At 39.9% G+C, this 21,100-nt stretch overlaps 1 protein-coding gene across 3 annotated transcripts in view; it reads left to right on the top strand.

Moving 5' to 3' along the window:
* CHD6 (chromodomain helicase DNA binding protein 6) overlaps positions 1-21,100 on the top strand; it is a 221,311-nt gene that overhangs the window by 35,423 nt on the left and 164,788 nt on the right. For 2 of the 3 annotated variants that reach the window (XM_081255208.1, XM_081255206.1), the window contains exon 2: positions 11,322-11,379. The exons of the other annotated variant lie outside the window; for it this stretch is intronic. The gene's annotated coding sequence lies outside the window, so the exon portion shown is untranslated. The remainder of the gene's footprint in view (positions 1-11,321; positions 11,380-21,100) is intronic. 3 annotated transcript variants of the gene reach the window in all.

Genomic DNA, 21,100 nt, shown 5'->3' on the forward strand with positions numbered 1-21,100 from the left:
ACCCCTATTTTTAACATAATTATCTCTGTAAAGGCCTGCTCTCCACATACTGTCACATTCTGAGGTACTGGAGGTCAGGGCTTCAACATATGAGTTGTAGGATGGGGGAGGACACAGTTCGGTTCATCGTACCCATGTTTCAGAACCTGCTCTAACATTGTGGGGCTGTGTGAGGGCTGTCACCTGGGAAACTCGGGGGTCAGAGCCACGTCAAGACAAGTGGGGAGCAGTGTTGTAGACCAGAGTCTGCTGTGACCCCTCTGCAGGCTGGGCTTGCTCTTAAATTGCCGTCTCTGATTTCCTCGTGGCTGTCTGTGTACACATAAACCTGTGAGCCTTGGGTAATATGTCTAAAACTGTTAAGACTGGTATTTTGTCAATTAACAGAGATTGCAAATAGGGCCTAAGAATCCAACCTGTAAAGGCCAGGTGAATGTCACAAGGAAAGTAATTTCATAACTCTTAATAATCTGTTCCAGTGCTGAACAAACCATATCCCTCTCCTGCCATTTAACCCTTTTCTTTGATTAGCTGCAGTTAAACAGCCTTGGCATTCTCCATATCAAAACATTTGAATACCAAAGAGCTGTTTCCAAATCAGATCACCTTAAACTTCCTCCTACTTGTGGGCAGAAAGTTGTTTTCTGTAGAGGATTTTATTTTGAATTTTTTGTTGTGATGGCCACCTGAGAGGGTGGAGAGTGGGGATTTTTCTTTTAAGGAAGTATCTTAAGGAGGTGCTTTTAGATAGTCACCTCTTAAACTTGTTAGGATGAATTTTGTAGGGGCTGCTTTTGTTTTAGTCCACTTTGGGATTCTCTGGTGGCAGATGAGGTTTGTTATAGGTACCTGGGAACTGGAAATCTGGTTTTCAGTGTAATAGTGTTTATTATAATGGTGTGTCCCAGTTGCTGTGGTAAGACCCTTTTTCAGAATTAGAACTTTAAAGCTTCTAGGCTATTAAGAGAACTCATGCAGAGTTGAATGAGATGTGTTAGCTCACATCATATTAGACCCAGCCTAAAGTGAAGCGGGGATTTGGGGAAGACATGAAATGCCCAAGTGTTTTCATGTTCCATCAGTGTAAATGCCAGTGCAGTTCCGTCGCCTGTTTGTTCTTTTGCTTAGCTGTGGGCTGGTTGACCATGAGTTTGATTTTTGCCAGGATGGTCTGGGTCAGAAGTAAGCATTTAAAAATCTTTGAACAGTATTCAAAGGTAGTGTGCACTGTGGCTCTAATTTCTGTTTATATTAATATAATACTCGTGTTCTCTGACTTGCTTGGGTGTTTACTGATGAACGAGGTTCCTTTAACAGATATTACTGAGTATATGTTAATTCTTTTATAAGGAGTAAGTTAGTTGTTTGAAATGGGTCATAGTTCAAAAGTGTACCCAGAATTTTACTTAGTTTTTTTTTTTTTTTTTTTTTTTTTTTGCTGTACGCGGGCCTCTCACTGTTGTGGCCTCTCCCGTTGCTGAGCACAGGCTCCGGACGCGCAGGCTCACCGGCCATGGCTCACGGGCCCAACTGCTCCGCGGCATGTGGGATCTTCCCAGACCGGGGCACGAACCCGTGTCCCCTGCATCGGCAGGCGGACTCTCAACCACTGCGCCACCAGGGAAGCCCTACTTAGTTTTTGAAGAAACAAAACTCTTTCAAATCTGTTAAAAAGCAAAATTCAACTGAGTAAAGTTTAAAGATCCTATTGGCATTATTTGACGATTCATGAATTGGGCAGCATCCCATCCAGCAGATAGAAAGGAGCTCTAAAAAGCTGTACAAAATGAAAGACTTACTTGCAGAAGGGGGTGGGACGAGGAAGTTACTAGCAAAGAGTGGATTGTTTGTGGCAAGGTCACTTTCCTTTAGAGGACTGCAGGGGTCTATCAAGCACTAGGGCTGACCAGGTAATTCCAGATTGACTGGCTTAAGATTCCACTCCTGGGAGAGGTTGCAACTGTAAATTAGGTGTTAAGTCTTTGTTCCACAGGTGATGCCATTTTGGTTCAGTTGTATCTCTCTTAACAAAGTTCTTCTCTGTTTAGTAAACAATATTTCTCATACCTTCAGCAAATTAAATGTTTTAACTTTCCACATTTTTCTACTTTGTTTCCTACCATTTCATTCTCCTCTACTCTTAGATTTGACTCCATCGACTTTTTTTTGGTGGTCCTTGATTTTTTTTCTTTTTTACAAACTAGGTAGATAATACTATTCTTTTTTTTTTTTTTTTTTTTTTTTCCGGTACGCGGGCCTCTCACTGTTGTGGCCTCTCCCTGTGACGCGTAGGCTCAGCGGCCATGGCTTACGGGACCAGCCGCTCCACGGCATGTGGGATCTTCCCGGACCGGGGCACGAACCCGCGTCCCCTGCATCGGCAGGCAGACTCTCAACCACTGTGCCACCAGGGAAGCCTGATAATACTATTCTTGAAAAGTGTTTTTTAACCACAAAGGTGCTGACAATGCTCATATGCTGCGGATATAGGGTGCCTTACAACTATTGGACCCGCAATAGACTGATTTGAGATTCAGTGTAACTTGGTAGAGTGGTATGTTTTATTGGCATCTTCCATCTGTGGAAATCCTTGAACATTTGCTGCCATATTTTCTAGACACGTCTCCTGACTTTGAGTCCCCCACGCCAGCCCTTTTTAAATTAGAAATATTCACAAAATAATTCAGATACTATCCTGCTTCTTAAGAGAAGAAGGATGAGGTAGGATCCATAGGTAACATTGCATTGGGGAGTGGATGCTCCCAATGTAGTGTGTCTTTGAGTCTTTGACCCCAATTCTTCAGTTTTCTCTAGTAGTATTTTACATTCATACCCTTGCCATAACATCATGGTGGATGGAATTATGTCCCTACTCCTTGATTTTGGGCTTGGCTCTATGACTTGCTTTATAGGCCCCAATGGGTTGTTGGTGAACATGATGAAAGCAGAGGTCTGCAGTGTGCTCATGTTGGTGGGCTTGTCCTCTTGTGCCTTTGCCATCACATGAGAAGAACCCTGAGTAGCTGTAGCCTCTTCAGTGTGGGCTTCAGAGTGAGACCATAGAGCAGAGCCACCACAGCACATCTGTAGCTTAAAGCAGAGCCAACGCAACTTAGATGCCTGAGGGAAAATTAAATGTTTATGCCAGTGAGATTTTGTAGTTTGTTGTTGTACAGCATTATTGAGGCAATAGATGACTAATACAGTCACCCTGCTGCATCCAGGACACTTCCAGGGCCTTAGTAGCAGGCTTTCATGGATGGTCTTTCTTCCTACCTGGCCATTTACAGGATTCTCAGCTGGCCCACCCCACCCTTTTCTTTCCACCTACTGTTCTCCTCATTCTACCTTACTGTTCTCTTCTACTTTATAGCTTCTGCTTACTTATATATTATGTTCTCTCCTAACTTTTCCATGTCCAAAGCCATTTATGACTCCTCCAGTTTCTCTTACACTCGTAACTTCTCAGCTCCTACTCCTGTTGCTTATGCCTTATTCTTTCGGTACCTTCCATTTCAGATTTCTGAGAGAAAATCGACTTTGCCCAGCAGGTTTTTTTTCCACCCCAGAAATGTCATGTCCTCAGTTGTTGGCCTGTTTAGGCATTGGCCGCCCTTAGGTTAGGGGCCCACCTCTGGTCCAGTTAAATGTGTCAGGGACGTGTTGGGATGAGGGACATGTCTTGAAATACATGAGTGCCTAATACTGCCTTACTAATGGAGGCCGTGAATGTGTGGAAAGCTTAGTGATAAGACAAGTCTTTTACACTGTATTGTATGTCATCTGGGGATTTTAGCTAGTATTGAAGCTTGTCAGTTTCTGGCCTCATCAGTTCCCCAGAGGGGAAGCTTTTAACTTGGCTTTTGCAAGTTTAAAATTTTCTGGGGCTGCATTCCATTTTTCAGTTTCCTAGTTCCAAGATAACCAGCCTTACAGCATGAGTTCTCAGGATGAACCTCTTTCAAGGAAAAATGTGAGAGAAGAGACCGTCTACTGGAAGGAAAGCTGACTCATGGCAAAACATTCCAAAGAGCTGAGAAGAAAATAAGTTGGCCTTATTCTGAAGTTTTAGGCTATTTAGGCTTTCCCATAGCTTTTCTGTATAGGGGGAGAGACTGGTCAAGTTAAAGCTGATTTATAGCAGTTATATGGTTGTGCTTAATTTAGATTTATCTCTTAAGTATTTATGTTTTGGGGTACCATTATAAGTAGTACTTTAAAAATGTTAATTTACAATTGTTCCTTGCTAGTATATAGAAATACAGTTGGCTTTTATATGTTGATCTTAAATCCTATGATCTTATTAAACTAATTTACTGATTTTAGAAACTTTATTGCAGATTCTTTGGGATTTACTGTACTGATAGTTATGTTGAGTGCAAATAAAGACAATTTTATTTCTTCCTGTTTAATCTGTATGCCTTCTATTTCTTTTTCTTGTCTTATTGCACTGGCTAGGACCCCAGTATGATGTTGAAGTGATACGATGAGATTAGACAACCTTGCCTTGTTCCTGAGTTTAGGGGAAAATTATACAGCCCCATTAACAGTAGGTTTTTTGTCGGTGCTTTTTATCAGCTTGAGGAAGTTCACTTTTATTCCTAGTTTCCTGAGAGTTTTCATCATAAATGAATGTTGGATTTTGTTACTTTTTGTGTATCTGTTGAGATGATCATGTGGGTTCTGTCTTTAGTCTGTTGATACAGTGAATTACATTAGCTGGTTTTTGATGTTGAATCCCTCTTGCATACCCAGGATAAATCCCACTTGGTCGTGATGTATTATCCTTTTTATACATTGTCATATTCAATATGATAGTATTTTGTTAAGGATTTTAGTGTCTTTGTTTTGATCTTTGTTTTTGACCTGTGGCTTCTTGTATTGCTGTTGCTGGATTTGGTGTCAGCATAATGCTGGCCTCATAAAATTAGATGGAAAGTGTTTCCTCTTCGTCTGTTTTTTTGGAAGAGTCTATGTAAAATATTGGTATACAGGAGATATTTATTGCAGGTTCAGTTCCAGACCACTGCAATAATAAAGCAAATATTGTAGTAAAGCAAGTCACACAAATTTTTTGGTTTCCTAGTGCATATAAAAGTTATATTTATACTATACTATAGTCTGTTAAGTGTGCAATAGCATTATGTCTAAAAAACAATGTATGTAACTTAATTAAAAAATACTTTATTGCTAAAAAATGCTGACCATCATCTGACAACACAGGGTTGCCACAAACCTTCAATTTGTAAAAAAAAAAAAAAAGTAATATCTGTAAAGTGCATGAAGTGAAGTACAATAAAATGAGGTATGTCTGTAATTTCTTCTTTAGTTATTCGGTAAAATTCACCACTGAAGCAGTCTGGACTTGGAGTTTTCTTTGTTAGAAGGTTTTTAACTACAAATTCACCATCTTTAATACATGAAGGCTGTTCAGGTTTTTTTTTTTTTCCTTTTTAAGTGAGCTTGGCTAGTTTGTGTCTTTTGAGGAACTCATCTATTTCATCTAAGATGTCCAAATTTAGAGGCACAAAGTTAATATTATTTTCCTTTTAACTGTGTGTAGGATTCCTAGAGCCTCCTTTTTGAGTCTTTATGTTGGTAATTTGTGTCTTTTCTCTTTTTTTCTTGATCATTCTGGCTAGAGGTTTATCAACTTTATTGATCTGTTCAAAGAACTGGATTTTGGTTTCATTAATTTTTCTATTCTTATTTTTTTGTTCTCAACCTCATTGATTTTTGTTCTTATTATGATTTCTTTCCTTCTACTTTATTTTTTAAGACTTTTTAAAATATTCTTTTTCATTATGGTTTATCACAGGATATTGAATATAGTTTCCTGTGCTATACAGTAGGACCTTGTTGTTTGTCCATCCTATATGTAATAGTTTACATCTGCTAATCCCAAACTCCCAGTCCTTCCCTCCCCCACCCCCCTTCCCCTTGGCAACCACAAGTCTGTTCTCTATGTCTGTGAGTCTGTTTCTCTTTTGTAGATAGGTTCATTTGTGCCATATTTGTCTTTCTCTTTCTGACTTACTTCACTTAGTATGATAGTCTAGTCACATCCATGTTGCTGCAAATGGCATTATTTCATTTTTTTCTTATGGCTGAGTAATATTCCATTGTATACATGTACCATATCTTCTTTATCCATCCATCTGTCGATGGACGTTTGGGTTGTTTCCATGTTTTGGCTATTGTGAATAGTGCTGCTGTGAACATAGGGGTGCACGTATCTCTTTGAATTATAGTTTTGTCTGGATGTATGCCAGAAGTGGGATTGCTAGATCACATGGTAATTCTATTTTTAGTTTTCTGAGGAACCTCCACACTGTTTTCCATAGTGGCTGCAGCAACTTACCCTTCTACTTTAATTTGATCTCCCTTTTTAGTTTCTTATGGTGGAAGCTTAATTCGAGTGAGCCGTTTTTTTTCTTTTCTTTTCTTTTCTTTTTCTTCTTTAATAAACTTTTAGTGCTATGAACTTTCCTTTAGGCACTGCTTAAGCAGCATCCCGTAAATTTTTATATGTTGTGTTTTGATGTTCATTCAGTTAAAAATATTTTCTAGGACTTTGCTGGTGGTCCAGTGGTTAAGACTCTGCGCTTCCACTGGGGTATGGGTTCGATCCCTGGTCAGGGAACTAAGATCCCACATGCTGTGCGATGTGGCCAAAAAAAATTGTTTTTCTTATTTCCCTTGTTGCTTCCGTTTTGACCCAGGGTTGTTTAGAAATGTGTTTTATTTCCCATTACTTGTGGATTTTCCAGATACCTTCTTCTTGATGATTTTAAATTTAATTACTTTATGGCAGAGAATATACTCTGGTATAATTTTAATCCTTTTTTTTTTGGGGGGGGGTGGTACGCGGGCCTCTCACTGTTGTGGCCTCTCCTGTTGTGGAGCACAGGCTCCAGACGTGCAGGCTCAGCGGCCATGGCTTACGGGCCTAGCTGCTCTGCGGCATGTGGGATCTTCCCGGACCGGGGCACGAACCTGTGTCCCCTGCATCGGCAGGCGGACTCTCAACCACTGTGCCACCAGGGAAGCCCAATTTCAATTCTTCTAATTAAATTTGTTGAGATCTGTTTTATGGCCAAGAATATAGGTTATATTGGTAAATGTCCCCACGCACTTGAAAAATATTCTGCCTTTGGGACTTGCCTGGCAGTGCAGTGGTTGGGAATCCACCTGCCAATGCAGGATCAGACACAGGTTCAATCCCTGGTCTGGGAAGATCCCACATGCTGCGGAGCAACTAAGCCCATGCACCACAACTACTGAGCCTGTGCTCTAGAGCCCGCAAGCCACAACGAAGAGTAGCCCCCACTCACCACAACTAGAGAAAGCCTGCATGCAGCAACAAAGACCCAACGTAGCCAAAAAATAAAAATAAATATTCTGCCTTTGTAGGGTGGAATGTTCTGTAAATGTTAATTAGGCAAGTTGGTTGATAGTGTTATGCATACTGTCTATATCCTTACCCATTCTTTGTCAACTTGTTTTATGAATTACTGAAAGAGGAGTGTTAAGTCTCCAAATATATATAATTATATGCTATATATGATTTAAATTATAGTATATATATTTTATATATATATTCTTTGAGTTCTATCAACTTTTGCTTCATGTGCTTTGACACTGTGTTGTCAGGTGCATACATATTAAGGATTATTATATTTTCTTGATGAATTAACCTCTTTGTCATTATGTGAATGACTCTTAATATTCTTTCTTCTGAAGTCTACATTGTTTGATATTAATGGAGCCTCTGGCTTGCTTTTGATTAATACTTGCATGGTATATCTTTTTCCATCATTTGATTGGAAATTTCATTTTCTATCTCTTTTAACTTGTTTTGAAAGTATATTTCTTACAGAACGTATGTAACTGGGTCTTGTGATAATCTCTGCCTTTTAATTGAGATGTTTATTTTTTTTTAAGTCTTTATTGAATTTGTTACAATATTGCTTCTATTTTATGTTTTGACTTTTTGTCCGGGAGGCATGTAGCAGCATCCCAGCTCCCCAACCAGGGATCGAACCTGCACCCCCTGCATTGGAAGACGAAGTCTTAACCACTGGACCACCAGGGAATCCCCTAATTGAGATGTTGAGATTATTTACATTTAACATAATTACTGATATGGTTGGATTTAAATCTATCATCATATTAGTTGATTTCTCTTTGTTTCATCTGAACTGTTCCCCCTTTTCTCTTTATTTCTTCTTCTAGACTGAGGGGTTTTAAACCCTCATTTTATCTCTATTATTGGTATGTTAATTGTACCTCTTAAAAAATTTTTAGTGATAGCCCTAGGGTTTACAATGTACATCACAGTCTACCTTCACATAATATTATACTATTTCACATTTCACATGCTAACAATACAGTATGCTTCTAGTTTTTCCCTTCTATCCTGTGTGACTATTGGTGTCGTGTGTTTTACTTTTATATATATATATTATAAACTCCACAATACACTGTTACTATTTTTGCTTTAGATAGTTTTGGAATAATTAAAACTATGGGGGAAAGGTTTTTTATATTTACTTACATTTTGATCATTTCTGGAGCTATTAACTTTTTTTTTTTTTTTTTTTTTTTTGCTGTACACGGGCCTCTCACTGTTGTGGCCTCTCCCGTTGCTGAGCACAGGCTCCAGACGCGCAGGCCCAGCGGCCACGGCTCACGGGCCCAGCCACTCCGCGGCATGTGGGATCTTCCTGGACCGGGGCACGAACCCGTGTCCCCTGCATCGGCAGGCGGACTCTCAACCACTGCGCCACCAGGGAAACCCCTAGAGCTATTAACTTTTATGTTAATAGCTGGATCCTCATTTTTTGTCTAGTATCATATGCCTTTTACTTGAAGAACCTCTTTACAATTTCTTGTAGGGCAGGTGTGCTGACATTGAATTACCTCATCTTTTGTTCATCTGAAAAGCCATTATTTTGCCTTCATTTTTTTTTTTTTTTTTTTTTTTTTTTTTTTTTTTTTTGCTGTACGCGGGCCTCTCACTGCTGTGGCCTCTCCCGTTGCGGAGCACAGGCTCCGGACACACAGGCTCCGCGGCCATGGCTCGCGGGCCCAGCCGCTGCGCGGCATGTGGGATCTTCCGGGATAGGGGCACGAACCCGTGTCCCCTGCATCGGCAGGCGGACTCTCAACCACTGCGCCACCAGGGAAGCCCTTGCCTTCATTTTTGAAAGATATTTTTGCTGACTGTAGCATTCTGCGTCATGAAGTTTTTGTTTTTCCCCTTTCAGTACTTAAAAGCTTTTACTCTGTTATCTCCTGGATTGCAAGTAGTCTGTTGAATTTTGTTTTTCCTCAGAAGGTAATATCTTTTTCCTCCAGCTGTTTTTCAGATTTTCTCTTTAACTTTGATTTTTAGCAGTTTAACTGTGAAGTGTCCAGGTATATGTTCTTTGTTGTATTTATTTGTTTGCTTATTATTTATATTTATTCTGTCGGATTCTCTGAGCTTCTTAGATCTGTGGTTTGATGACTTTATTTTTGGAAAATTCTCAGCCATTTTTCCTTCAAATATTATTTCTGCCTTGTTCTCCACCTCTAGTTATATGTCTGTGGTATCATTTGATCATATCACAGCTCTTGAATGTTCTTTCTGTTGTGTCCTTCCTATCCCACCCCTATTCCCCCCTCTTTGTGTTTTAGTTTGGGTGATTTCTAGTGATCTGTCTTCAAGTTCATTGATTCCTTCCTTGATTATCTTGAGTGTTCTGGTGGACCCATCAAAGGAACTTTTCATCTCTGATACCTTTACAAAAAAAGATAGCATTTCTGTTTGACTCTCTCTTACATATTCTGGCCTTCGGTTGAAATTTACCATCTATTCATGCGTATTGTCTACTAAATTCTTTAACATGTTAAGCATTGTTATTTTAAATTCCCTATCTGGGTCATCTCTCTGTCTGGTTCTCTTGATAGCTTTGTCTCTGTTTCATACCCACTTAGCTTTTTTGTATACTTTGTAATGTTTGATCAACTGCTGGACATTATTATAGAACAGTAGAGACTGAGTTGGACATTAAATATTGATATTGAGATTACTGTTACATTAGGGGTAGGTTTTTGGGGGAAGAAGATCATCACATTTGTGCATATAAAATATTCAGGACCTGTTATGGGACTGGGAACATAATTTTACCTTTTCCAGTTACAAAATTTTAAATTTCTATAACTTACTGTTCTTTTTTATAGCATCCCTAGGAGTTATCTTATCAGAACTTGCCCTCATAGTTGCTTTCTCCTTTGTTTCTGCTCCCACTGTACCTGAAACTCTTCCTTAGTTCTGTTGGCATCCACACCAAATGCCATTTGTTAGCAGGTTTGTATTTTCTCAGTAGACTATGATTTCTTAAAGTAGGTAGAGTGTCTTATTCATATTTGGATCTCTATGATCTTTTAACTACATTTTAAATATATATATATTTGGTTAGAATTGAATTGATTTTATTAAATGATTTTTATTCCTTAGCCAGAAATCCACACTGCCTCCACCCCACCCCCCACCACCAGTTAGTGGGAATATTGTCTCTGGTTTTCCACAGTCAACTGTGATGTATCTAAAAAGTGCTCTGGGGTGAAAAGTGAGGCCTGGATATGGGTGAATTTATGAAGAGGTAGCTCTTTCATTACATTTTTTTTCTCTACTAGTTTTATATGTATATTTTGTCTCTATCTTGACAGTAAGGTTTAGAGAGGAAATAGCTGTCTTCTGCTTCTCCTCTAGTGTCTTTTAGTAAGTAGCACAATGTTGAGCACATGGTAGATGCTCAGCAAATAATTAAATTAAAAATTTCTGAGATTTAATGATACTAATGGATTTTGGAATGAGTTGCCAATGGCTTTTCTTTTTCTGTTTATCCCTAAAAAATCTTGAGTAATGATGAGGATGATATTTTTCCATTCCTTACAGGCTGTTTTCTTTGGCAAGTTTCTTAACATCCTGTACTTTGGTTTATTCAGCTATACAATGGGAATAATAACAGTACCTATCTCATAAGATTATGATGATGATTAAGAAAAATAATGCAGTAAATGTTAGTTGCTACATTCTAGCTTCTCAGTTGTTGTTAGAAGGGCATCTTTAAGTTTTTAGACGCTAAGTTCTTTCAATAGGAGGGTTTTGCTATCTGAAAACCATCTATCTCCGGATGGATAAATATAACTACTTCTGTATTAAATAAGGAAGTAACCTTTGCTCAGAATATTAACAACAAAAAGGGAGCAGAGCTAATTAATTTCTACCTTGTTAGCAATAACGCAATGTTGTACCTTCTCTCTATTCCCAGGGGCATAGAGATCGATACAGAAATAGAGTTCCCAGATCAGCCTTCCCTAGGACCAAAGGTACTTCATCTTACAGATCATTTTCTTTTCTTTTTTAAAAATTATTTATTTATTTATTTATTTTTATTTTTGGCTGTGTTGGGTCTTTGTTGCTGTGTGCAGGCTTTCTCTGGTTGCGGCGAGCGGGGAGTACTCTTCGTTGCAGTGCGTGGGCTGCTCATTGCGGTGGCTTCTCTTTGTTGTGGAGCATGGGCTCTAGGTGCTTGGGCTTCAGAAGTTGTAGCAGGTGGGCTCAGCAGTTGTGGTTCGTGGCCTCTAGAGTGCAGGCTCAGTAGTTGTGGTGCATGGGCTTAGTTCTTCCGCGGCAACTGGGCTCTTCCTGGACCAGGGATCGAACCCATGTCCCCTGCATTGGCAGGTGGATTCTTTTTTTTTTTTTTTTTTTAAGCGGTACGCGGGCCTCTCACTGTTGTGGCCTCTCCCGTTGCGGAGCACAGGCTCCGGATATGCAGGCCTAGCGGCCATGGCTCACGGGCCTAGCCACTCCACAGCATGTGGGATCTTCCCATACCGGGGCACGAACCCATGTCCCCTGCATTGGCAGGCGGACTCTCAACCACTGCGCCACCAGGGGAGTCCTACAGATCATTTTTATTTACAGTTGACCATTGAACAACATGGGTTTGAACTGCATGGGTCCATTTACATGCAGATTTTTTTTTTTTTTTTTTTTTGCTAAATATGTGCTACAGTACTACATGATCCATGGGTGCAGAACCTTGGATATGATGGGTCGACTGTAAAGTTATACATAATTTTCAACTGCACATGGGGCGTCTACACCCCTCACCCCCACATTGTTCAAAGGTCAACTGCATATTTTAAAACTATATTAATCCTTACCTTTAGGCATTATTTATTGTTGTTTATTTTTACAGTCTCTTCCTTTTTACCACCATTATTGACCAAATCATGTTCAATAGATAAATAAAGCCCAGGGGGAATTACAGAAAGGTGACAATAGCCTGGTGAGAGTTACTTAAAATATTTGGCAGACAACTATTGGGAAAATATTGTTAAAACTGGTAAGGTGCAATTTTCTGGATTCACTATTTTCCTTACCTAACAAGAAGGTACAAAACACACAATTACAGGTGAAAAAGAATTCTCCTTTGCATAGCCTTGGTGCCTGTATTACTGAACCCCTTTGTTAGATTATTGGTTATGATACTTGAACAGTACTCTCTTCTCTAAATTCAGTACACTACTATTATATGTGGGATAAGGATAATTATTCATATACTTTTTAAGTTTTGGAAGGAAACAGGTGATATATTTGACCTGCAAATCTGTGGTATAATCAGTTAATGTTTTAACTTGCTGTGATACCAAGTATAAGGTGATAATAACATAGCACGAACTATGTTAGGAGCAATGGGAATGGAGAAGGGATTGAAAGAAGGGAAGTTTAAATAAACTTTTTTTAACCACAGTGCTTGTTTTTTCATTATACTAAAGAGTATTTCTTATACAAAAATACTTATTTATACGAATGTTGGAAAAAACTGCAAAGTATAGATAAACTGCTAAAGACTTAGGAATACATACACGCCATTGAAAAAATACATATTTTGGTAGTCAGTTTCCTCAAATAGCTTTTCTCAGAGTAAAGAGGCTTGAAGAGTTCAGTTTGGTGTCAGGACATCCTGTTTGCACCTTGGTAATAGTACATGGCCTAATGGAAAGCACACCTGGAGAGGAATGTTGTAAAGAGAATTTGTGCTGACGAAATAAATCTGCCCAAAGTATCTCACATACAGTCTTTAGGGGCCACTACTCTCAGCTTTTTTCATGTTTGTTTTACATAAAGGCTTTCTGCAGTTTTTCATGCCTCGTGGATGGTGGCCAAACTTAGATCTGGTTATGAATTCCTGTCTCTTCTTTCTTTAACCTTGAAAAAAACAGTTTTTATTATGGGAAATTTCAAACATACACGTAACTGGAGAGAATAATACAGTGAATCCTCATGCCATTCTTATGTGTCCCTTCTCACTTTCTTTTTGACCTAGAGTATTTTGAAGAAAAAGTCCTGATAACCTGTCATTTCACCTATAAATATTTAGTGTGTATATCTGTTGGACAGAAAAGCGCATTATCATACACATTAACAGATTCCCTATAACCTAATTCCTTAACATTACCTAATACTGAATCTCTTCCCTTGATTTTTCTCAAAAATGGCTTTTTACAGTTAACTCTTTGAATCAGGTTCAAATAAGGTCCACCTAATGCATTTGATTGATACATATCTTTAATTTCTTTTAATCTGTAATAAATCCCCTCTTTGTTGTTGGTGGTGTTGCTGTTCCGCCATTTATTTGTTGGAGAAACTGGGTTGTTCCTCTTCCCCACATTATGGATTTTGCTGATTGTATCCTTGTATCATATAACATGTTACTCTTTCTCCATATTACCTGTAAACAGGTAGTTAGATTTGGAGGCTTAACTATTTTTGTAATCATTCAGATTTTTTATTATTCATAGGTGGTATATTGTACTTCCTGTTCACATTAGAAAGCCATAATGTTTGACTGTCCTACTTTGTATGCTAAGATTAATTGGCGGGTTCATGTTGGCATAGCCTTTTGCTGTCAAGTTGTATTACCCCGTTTGGCCAACAAAAATCCATGGCGTGACTTTCTGACAGCCTATGAATTTCCAGGTCTGTCCACCTTTCATCAAATGGTCCTAATTTAACCCAACTGATGATTGTTGCCTGAATCACTTATTTCACTATTGTTACACTTTAAGAAGACAGAGACTTGTAGAAAATGAAATTAAAAATTTTGACTAAGAACTTTAAAAAAAACTGAGAGTAAAATGAGGTGTCTGATGGGCTTCCCTGGTGGCGCAGTGGTTGAGAGTCTGCCTGCCGATGCAGGGGACACAGTTTCGTGCCCTGGTCCGGGAAGATCCCACATGCCGCGGAGCGGCTGGTCCCGTGAGCCATGGCCACTAAGCCTGCGCGTCCGAAGCCTGTGCGTCTGAAGCCTGTGCTCCGCAACGGGAGAGGCCATAACAGTGAGAGGCCCGCGTACCGCAAAAAAAAAATGAGGTGTCTGAAAAATTCGTTTATGCAAAGTACTCTTTTGTCTGATTATGTTTAGTGAAAGAAGTGTAGAAAAAACAGAGTAAAATGAGGTGTGTGAAAAATTTCTTTATGCAAAGTACTTTTTTGTCTGATTATGTTTAGTGAAAGAAGTGTAGAAAAACAAAATTGTATGTTTAGGTAAATTCCCCTCCATTTATTTGTGTGTGTGTTTTTTTTGTTTTGTTTTGTTTTTTTGCTGTATGCCGGCCTCGCACTGTTGTGGCCTCTCCCACAGGCTCTGGATGTGCAGGCTTAGTGACCATGGCTCACGGGCCCAGCCGCTCCGTGGCATGTGGGATCTTCCCGGACCGGGTCATGAACCCGTGTCCTCTGCATCGGCAGGCGGACTCTCAACCACTGTGCCACCAGAGAAGCCCCATTTATTTGGTTTTGAATGAGTTATCTTTAACAGGTTTTACTGGAACAGATTTTTCTTTTTTTTTTTTTTGGGTGTGTTGGGTCTTCGTTTCTGTGTGAGGGCTTTCTCTAGTTGTGGCAAGCGGGGGCCACTCTTCATCGCGGTACGCGGGCCTCTCACTATCGCGGCCTCTTGTTGCGGAGCACAGGCTCCAAACGCGCAGGCTTAGTAGTTGTGGCTCACGGGCCTAGTTGCTCCGCAGCATGTGGGATCCTCCCGGACCAGGGCTCGAACCCATGTCCCCTACATTGGCAGGCAGATTCTCAACCACTGCGCCACCAGGGAAGCCCAGATTTTTTTTTTTAACATTTATTTATTTATTTGGCTGCGTTGGGTTTTAGTTGTGACATGCGGGATCTTTCATTGCGGTGCATGGGCTTAGTTGCCCTGTGGCATGTGGGATCTTAGTTCCCCGACCAGGGATCGAACCCGTGTTCCCTGCTCTGGAAGGCGGACTCTTAACCCCTGGACCACTAGGGAAGTATGGGAACAGATTTTGAGCTAGACACCTGCTTTTGGATTATCATGCATTTGTGAAATATTTTTATCTACGTTGGGGTTTGCTCCAAGGATAAGAAAGTTCTGAGGTTACTTTGGTTGGGGATTATGGATCATGAATCCATATAGGTCACTTGAATTCTTGTAGGTCATTTTTTCTCACTGCTGTAGTTACTTATTTTTCCTGTTATTCTACTTGGATGGCTGTTGTATAAATATCAGTAGTAATATTTAACCTTATATAGTACTTCCTATGTGCCAGAGACTGTTCTTTGTTATTTGCATGTACTAGTTTATTTAATCCTTACATGTTTATCATCCCTGTTTTACATATGAGGAAACTGAGTCAGGGAGATTAAGTGATTTGCCTGGGTCACGCAGCTAATAAATGGCAAGAGCTAAAATTTGGACCCAGGCAGTTTGGTTGCAGGGTTTATGTTCTTAGCAGAAGGACAGAGTGGATTAGGTAGTGTCTCCGTTACTAGAAAAATAGCTCAGGTGCACTGTCCTACTATCCCTGGAGAATAATCTATATTTGTATATAAATAATCTGCATATATACGTGTTTTGTTTGCTTGTATCTGTATATATAGAGAGACATATATATACACATAATATGTCCACTTGGAAGGGCAAGTGTGTAGGGTTTTCCCTTTAGGAAGGTCCTTCTTACTCAGAAACTTTGTGAATCTCTTAACTGGACTTTAGTTGGAGGTGGCGGAAACAGCCCTCAGACTCTGGTATTATCATCTGGGGTAGAATCAGGCGGTCAGAATAGATGGTCAGTTCACAAGAGAAACTTGGCAGACAGCTTGAGGTCACAGTCTGATTCACACAGGATACTACTCTGGCCATTGGACCCTTTTTGCTTTAAAGTTCAAGCTACTTGCTCTCTGAACAGCCACCTGGATCTTAGCTACACAATTTCAGGTTGTTTTTGGAGCAGAAAGCCATATAGCTCGTATCCAATACCATAAAAACAATTTTTCAAATTCTGCAAATCATAATAAATAGCAGCCATAGGTCTCAATTATAGAACCAAGAGGCAGGGGGTACTATAGACTATTTGTCCCAAGTATATCTCTGCTATCTCTTTGCTAAGTAATTTTTTTTAAATTGAAGTACTGTGTCTCATATTTCAACAAACTGTGAAATAATTTTCTTCCCCTCTTTTGCGTCCCCCATTCTGTTTTTACTTGAGCAAGTAAATTCATGATTTCTACCAAGTGTCAGTTCAAATGAATAATCTGAGTGGTCATGTTCTTTCGCCAGAAAAGTCACTGCCTTTCTCTATGTTTTTATATTCGAATGGTGCTTGTTTTGTATTAGTCTGTTAAGAAGTTAATCTGTGTGGATAAGAATATGATTAGATCCTCAAGGATCGGAACATTGTTGTAACAATCTGATGTTTTAAGCAGTTGGGTATCACTGACAGGGATGAGTTAATACAAAACTATGAGGAAGCCTCCTCAGGTCAGGAGCTGAATGAGCTGGATTTATCTAGTGTCTTTTAGTCTGTGTGTGAAGCTTCCAGCAGTTGTGTACCAGTGGTAAACTTGAACAGGAAAGGCCTCAAGGGATTGATTTTCTAGGTGTAAGAGCGAGGGTGGATTTAAAAACAACATATTTCTTAATTTTATTTATTCTATTCACAGACTCAAATATTGACACTTTTATGTAATTTTGGTAACCATCATTCCATGGTTAAATTTTCCCAAATTTATAGACTTTCTTAAAGTACTGAACACATTTTGTTAAAGATGTTCATGCCTTCTAACAGAAGCAGATCTCCTAAATCATCCTCTTGACTTGCATGCATTCTTTCCTTTTTAGTAAGTTTCTCGTGGAGAAAAAAAAAAGAATTTATTATTGTCCTTCTATATTTAAAAAAAACCCCTAGCTTTCTTATTCACCTGGAGAATGGAGAACTTGGTAAAAAAGGGAATATGTTAGTGTTTTTGCAGGATTCATTTCCCATAGTTTTTTTTCTCTTGGTGTGTGGTTATTATATATACTGGGTCACAGAATGAGACAATTTTAGGACATAGGATCCTTAGGAAAGGGTTTTTAAAATCTGAGGTCAAATACCCTCATTTTAGAGTTGAAGAAACAAGAGTCGATTCTTTTTTTTTTTTTTTTTTTTTTGCATTAGGCGGGCCTCTCACTGTTGTGGCCTCTCCCGTTGCGGAGCACAGGCTCCGGACGCGCAGGCTCAGCGGCCATGGCTCACGGGCCCAGCCGCTCCGCGGCATGTGGGATCCTCCTGGACTGGGGCACGAACCCGCATCCCCTGCATCGGCAGGCGGACTCTCAACCGCTGTGCCACCAGGGAAGCCCCAGAGTCGATTCTTTAGCTTCATTGGTGACTGTCCTGTATATCTCCTCTTGTTGGTTGCTTAGTGAGGTGGCCAGCTCCTCAGAGATACGATAAACCATAAAACCAGAGGGAGAAGTTGAATTTGGTGTAATAGAAATTCAAGATGAATATTGTGTTGAGCACATACTAACACAATTCTGGCTAGAATTGAGTAAATAAAGACAAGCTACATGTGAGTTACCCTCATGTGGCTGATTGAGTCAGTTACAACATGGTGCCAAACTCTACAGTGGGAGGTTGGCCTCATGTCTGGCCTGTGTAGGTGGGCCTTGGCACCAGCCCCTTGAGTAGGTGGTCACAGCCGGAGCAGCAGAGTAGGTCTCGCTCGGTATGCATGATGTGAGCAGCAGCAGCTACATCGTTGAGGAAAACTTGGGGTTGTTTCCTACAAAGTTGGTGATGTTTGTACAGATATATATTTTTTACTGACCTTCTTATAAACTCTTTCTTGGTTCTCATGGTTTCGAAGTTGTTTCTTAAGGGCTTACAAGAAGAACAGTCACATCATATATAAATAATAATTTTGTATCTCTCTTTCTAGTTTATACATCGCATAAATTTTCCATGTATTCTCTAGAATGTCCAGAGCAATGCTTGATGTATGGCATCCTTGTCTTTTTCCAGACTTCTTAACAGGAGTGCCTGTAGCATTTCACCGTGAGATTTGATTTGGTTTTGGATGGATATTTATGAGTCGATACTACTTTAGCTAAAGTGTCTTAGTTCAGCTTTTGATTTTGCAAATTAAGGAGGAAACAACGTAGAAAGTTCAGGAGAGAGCTGAAAATATGTGAGGTATTAAATACATGGGGATATTTATCCTAGAGAAGAAAAAACTATGGGATATTTCATTATCCTCAAGTATGGGTAGGACCTTTGCTGGCAAATTAAAGCTTCCAGGTGATCTTTGAATATGAGCAAACAGTCTGATGCTTTGGGGATGCTACTAGGACAGAGCACCACTAGATGTCCCTACATACTCTCACTGGGCAAAAGCACTGCACCCTTGAACCTGAAAGACAAGCTTCCTTCCTCCTGCGATGCCCCTCCAACGCCCTCTACTGACCACAAGCTTAACATCACGCTTTCTGTAAAGGGAAAAGGCTTAAGCGTTCAGAGCATTATCACAGAGCAGGTACTGAAGGGTGAATTTGGAGTTGAGAGGCAATAAATTGATAACTGGCACTGAAGCCAGACACAAGAGTACGTACTCTATAATTCCACTTTTATAAGGTACAGAAACAAGCAAAACTAATCTGAACTGTTTGAAGTCAGGCTAGTGGTTACCCTTGGAGAAAAGTAGTAGTGACCAAAAAGGAGCATGGATGGGGCTTTTGTAGTGCTAAGAGTGTCCTATTTCTGGATGTGGATGCTGGTTGCACAGGTGTTCAGTATGTGAAGAGCTATACTTATTTTAATGCATATTATACTTCAATAAAAGTAAAAGTGTGGTACGGTCTGATTCCAAAAGTATAAACTTAAAACCAAGATCCAGATCCAGGCTAGAACAGGGAAAATACAAAATAATCCAGGGTATCTCAACTTTATTTATTTTTTAAATTATTTATTTTCATTTTTGGCTGCATTGGGTCTTAGCTGTGGCATGCAGGATCTTTCGTTGCAGCACACAGGATCTTTCGTTGCGGCGCGTGCGCTCCAGAGCACGCGGGCTCTGTAGTTGCGGCACGCAGGCTCTCTGATTGTGGCACACAGGCTCAGAAGTTGCAGCATGCGGGCTTAGTTGCCCCGCAGCATGTGGGATCTTACTTCTCTGGCCAGGGATCAAACCCACGTCCCCTGCATTGGAAGGTGGATTCTTAACCACTGGACCACCAGGGAAGTCCCTCAACCTTATTTTTATTTTTTAAAACCTGTTTGAGGGCTGTTCAACTTAATGTCAAAAAACAGGTTCATTCATTCAGCAAAAAATAGTAGGGCTTCCCTGGTGATGCAGTGGTTAGGAATCCGCCTGCCAATGCAGGTGACATGAGTTCGAGCCCTGGTCCGGGAAGATCCCACGTGCCACGGAGCAGCTAAGCCTGTGCACCACAACTACTGAGCCTGCACTCTAGAGCCTGTGAGCTACAACTACTGAGCCCACACGCCGCAATGAAGAGTAGCCCCTGTTCACTGCAACTAGAGAAAGCCCGCACGCAGCAACGTAGACCCCACACAGCCAAAAATAAAAAAATAAAGATAAATTAAAAAATATATATATATTAATTGCCAGACTACCATTTTTTTCCCCATTTGGGATCAAATAATTAATGCTGAGGTCTTCTATAGAGCAACATACACTTCTTATGTTGTTGACGTTCTTCTTACCAAGTATTCAAACAGAAGCTTCTAAGTTTTTCTTTTTATGGCTTTTCAGATACCTCTTTGTTCTTAGTTTAAATAAAATATCACTGCTCTCCTCTGTAAGCATTATCTTTGCTTTTATCTTTGTCACCATATACCCTTCTTCTTGAAGCAGTTAAATCACCAGATCCCCTTTTGCCTGGCTAAGAAATTTGGGGGCCCACAGTGGTAACTCCCATGTAAGCATTAATGGGAATGAGAACCATAGATGTTTGATTCAGGAATTTGTGGTGATAGGAGAGTGTCAATGTGTGGCTTTTAAAAGCTGCAAGCAGAAGCAGGTCAGTACTGTGCTTTGTTCAGGAGTAGATAACTCTGAGTGCAAAATCTTAGGAATTCACCAAGTTAGGAGTTGACCTTGGATCCACAAGATGTATATGGAATCTGGATAGGAGTCAAATTTCCAGAAAGCGAAGGTTGCTAAGAAACTCTGACATTACACTGTGGATAGAATTTAGGGTGAATTTTAGAGTCAGCTGTGTAAAGCCCAATCGTTGCTAAATCAAATTAAAGTGAATAACAGCAATAGACTTGGAATTACTTACTTTTGTGTACAGAGCTTGGTATCTTCACATATATAGGCTATGGTTGTTTTTGTGCTTTGAATCGCTGGTGGCACTCTTATATCTAGAGGGGCTTTGTCCAGGCTGAGAGTTACTACAAACATATAACACAGCAGGCTGAAAACCTGGAGTGATTCCCTTGCAAAAATTGTTTCCTTATATTTTTTAGCCTTTAAGTCATTTGAGGGTAGAGGGAAGAAAATAGTGTGAGTGGTGAAACTAACCAGTGAGCCTTTATTTATAAATTCAATCCACGTACTCACCAAACAAATATATGGGTATTGACTATATCTTAGGCGCTGTCCTAGGCATCAGGGACTGATGCAGTCCCTTGGCCCTCTGGGGAGTTACTGTTTTGTATTCCTCTGTGTGAGGGCTGCTTTTATTCTACTTGTCTGTGACATGCAGCTTTG

Source organism: Mesoplodon bidens, assembly GCF_964165515.1.
Source record: "Mesoplodon bidens genome assembly, chromosome: 15".
Taxonomy (NCBI): domain Eukaryota; kingdom Metazoa; phylum Chordata; class Mammalia; order Artiodactyla; family Ziphiidae; genus Mesoplodon; species Mesoplodon bidens.